Source organism: Brassica oleracea, chromosome C3 (genome assembly GCF_000695525.1).
Source record: "Brassica oleracea var. oleracea cultivar TO1000 chromosome C3, BOL, whole genome shotgun sequence".
Taxonomy (NCBI): Eukaryota; Viridiplantae; Streptophyta; class Magnoliopsida; order Brassicales; family Brassicaceae; genus Brassica; species Brassica oleracea.
Genome location: NC_027750.1, coordinates 45,505,652 through 45,509,392, shown reverse-complemented (window position 1 = coordinate 45,509,392; position 3,741 = coordinate 45,505,652). Strand labels below are relative to the sequence as shown.

Genomic DNA, 3,741 nt, shown 5'->3' with positions numbered 1-3,741 from the left:
ATATATTGATGTTGTGGCATGATATATATTGATGTTGTGGCAGGAACTTTACATGTTGCGGGCCGTCCCACACATGTATTGTTCGACTCCGGGGAAACACATAGTTTTGTGACCCCTGAGGTAGCTGCCGAGTTTGTGGGTTCATTTGTGATTGACAGGATGGATGAGGCTGTAATGACTCCCGGAGACCATACCCTCCAGGCAAGAGAATGCATCAGAAGAGTTTCGTTAGTCATTTGCGAGAAGATGTTCTTGGCAGATTTGTTGGTGGTGCCCTTAAAAGGATATGAAGTTATCCTGGGCATGGATTGGTTATCAAGCTATCGGGCACAGTTAGATTGTGGAAAAGGTCGTTTTTTGTTCAAGGAGAATGGGAAACGACAAATAGTGTTCTACGGGATCAGTCCAAGCAAGTCTGTGTCTTTAGAATCTGCCTTGAGCGTGGAAGATTTGCTTAAGGATGGAGAAGCGTATCTGGTAACAGTAACTGCTAGTGAAGGACCCGCTAGCAATGGAGTTGAAATTACAAATATTGCGGTAGTACAAGAGTTCGAGGAAGTGTTTGCATCGTTGAAAGAGTTACCTCCACCTCGGAGTAACCCTTTCACAATTAACTTGGAACCTGGAGCTAAGCCGATAGCAAAGACTCCCTACCGCATGGCACCTGCAGAGTTAGCAGAGTTGAAGAAACAACTTGAAGATTTAATGGAGAAAGGTTTCATAAGACCTAGCTCTTCACCATGGGGAGCTCCGGTCTTATTTGTCAAGAAGAAGGATGGTAGCATGCGGCTTTGCATGGATTATCGAGGAATCAACAATATCACCATCAAAGATAAGTATCCTATTCTGAGGATAGACGAGTTGTTGGATCAGCAAAGGGGAGCAAGTTGGTTTTCGAAGATCGACTTGGCGTCGGGCTATCATCAGATTCCGATTTCAGAAGGTGATGTCATGAAAACTGCGTTTAGAACTCGTTATGGACAATATGAGTTCGTCGTAATGCCTTTTGGCCTTACTAATGCACCGGCGGCCTTCATGAGATTGATGAATGAAGTCTTCCATGACTATCTTCATCGATGACATTTTAATATATTCCAAGACAGAGGTAGAGCACAAAGCACACTTGAAGCTAGTGTTAGAACTGTTAAGAAACCAGAAGCTGTATGCCAAGTTCAGCAAGTGTTCTTTCTGGAAAAGAGAGATCGGGTTCTTGGGGCACCGTGTGTCTGGAGAAGGAGTTTCCGTAGATTTGGAAAAGGTGAAAGCCATCGAGGAATGGCAAAGGCCATCAACGGTAACCGAGGTAAGAAGTTTTCTCGAGTTAGCCGGGTATTATCGAAAGTTCGTCAAGAACTTTTCTTCGATCGCTAAGCCCCTGACGAAGTTGACTGGAAAAGGATTTCCGTTTATCTTGGGAAAAGAAATGGATGAAGCATTTCAGAGACTGAAGAAAGCTTTGACCACAACACCGATATTGGCATTACCTGAACAAGGTAAACCTTACACTGTGTACGCAGATGCTTCTAGGGTTGGATTGGGTTGTGTGTTGATGCAGGAAGGCAAAGTAATTGCTTATGCATCAAGGCAACTCAGAAAACATGAAGAGAACTACTCAACACACGACTTAGAAATGGCGGCAGTGGTGTTTGCGTTAAGGATTTGGAGATCCTACTTATATGGAGAAGTCGTGAAAGTATTCACAGATCATAAGAGTCTCAAGTATTTGTTCACGCAGCCTGATTTGAACCTCCGACAAAGGCGATGGATGGAGTTTGTGGCGGAATACGACCTGAAGATTCAATATCATCCAGGCAAAGCTAATGTAGTCGCAGATGCACTAAGTCGTAGAAAGTTGGAATCCGATGTTGGAAAGGAAGTGGTAGCGTTATCGAATGAACTTAAGTTGATAACTTTATGGGCAATTGCAGGAGAGCCAAGTGAGCCATTAGGCATGCATGCAGTAAACCAAGTGGGTTTACTCGCATGGATCAGACAGGAGCAACAACGTGATGAAAAGCTAAAGAGAATTATTGAGGAAGTCAACAGTCAAGAAGGTCCAAAACCAACTGGCTATCATATGGCGCCAGATGGTACACTATTACTTAATAGACAGATTTCAGTACCACAAGGAGAAGGGCTACGAGATGAGATTTTGAAGTCGGCGTATCATTCGTTTCTCAGTATCCACCCCGGGAGTACGAAAATGTATCGAGATATCCAAAGGTATTATCATTGGCCGGGAATGAAGAAATCAGTGGTGCGATGGGTGGTCAATGTCAAACTTGTCAACAAGTCAAAGTCGAGCATCAGATTCCAGGAGGGTTGTTACAAAGCTTACCAGTACCTCAGTGGAAATGGGATTCCATATCCATGGATTTCATCACTTGGTTACCCCCGGCACGAGGCAGATCAAATAACGCAATATGGGTGATTATCGACTGACTGACGAAGGTGGCGCACTTGTTACCTATGAAGGAAACCGATAAGGTAGAAGTATTGGCAGAGATGTATGTGGACCAAATTGTGAGGTTGCATGGTGTGCCAACAGATATAGTCTCCGATCGAGATCCTAGATTCACCTCAAATTTTTGGAAGGCGTTACAAGAAGCAGTGGGAACTAAATTATTCATAAGCACTGCGCATCATCCCGAGACGGACGGCCAAACCGAAAGAACCATTCGCACCATAGAGGATATGATGCGGATGTGTATATTGGATTGGGCGGGAAGCTGGGAAAAACATTTACCATTAATCGAGTTCTCCTACAACAACAGCTTTCATTCTAGCATAGGTATGGCACCATATGAGGCGCTTTATGGGAGGCCATGCAAAACACCTTTATGATGGACCGAAGTTGGGGAAAGAAGAGAGTTTGGACCCGAAATTGTTGAAGAGACGATGAAAAAGCTGAAGATCATTCAAACCAATATGAAGATGCAGGATAGGCAAAATAAGTACGCTGATCAATCAAGGCGAGAAGTGGTGTTCAGTATTGGTGATTGGATTTATCTGAAAGTGTCAGCTCAAAAAGGAAAAGATCGATTCGGGAAAGTCGGGAAACTTTCGGTAAGATTCATCGGACCTTACCAGATTGAAGAACGATTCGGAGATGTTGCTTACCGTCTCAATCTGCCTGAAGAAATGAGGATACATCCGGTGTTTCACGTATCAATGCTACGGAAACACGTTCATGATCCCAAAGCTATTGAGATGGAGCAAATCGAAAACATGCAAACAAACCTCACTTATCCAGAGGGACCAATCCGAATAGGTGAACGTCGAATACGAAAACTAAAGAACCGAGAGATTAGTCCAAGTCTTGTGGGGTAAGCGAAACCGTGTAATTGTGACCTGGGAGGATGAGTCAAGGTTCAAAGCGTCACACCCAGAGTTTTTCCATGAATATGTAGTGATGGAAGAAGAGGGATCATCCTAGAGAATTCGGGGACGAATTCTAATAAGAGGAGGAGGATGTAATATCCCGTCTTCCTGAGAAAGAATTATTTTTAAGTAAATAATTCAAATAAATTTATTTTGGAGAATTTATTACGTAATTTATTTTTCAGAAATAATTTTTTCTGGAGAGAAAAATACAAAGCTAAAAACAAGAAGTGATCGATGCATTGAAAGTAAGTTAGTAGCTTAATTGGATAATTAAGCTATTTCTTTTAAAAAGAGAAAGGTGATCGATGAAAATGGTGTTTTGATCTAAGTTTGGGTTAATTAATCAAGCTGAGAAGA

General features: G+C 42.6%; 1 pseudogene; it reads left to right on the top strand.

The window, feature by feature from the left end:
- Positions 1-2,431, top strand: part of LOC106330730 — a 3,270-nt pseudogene extending 839 nt beyond the window's left edge.
- Positions 2,432-3,741: the final 1,310 nt, after the last annotated feature.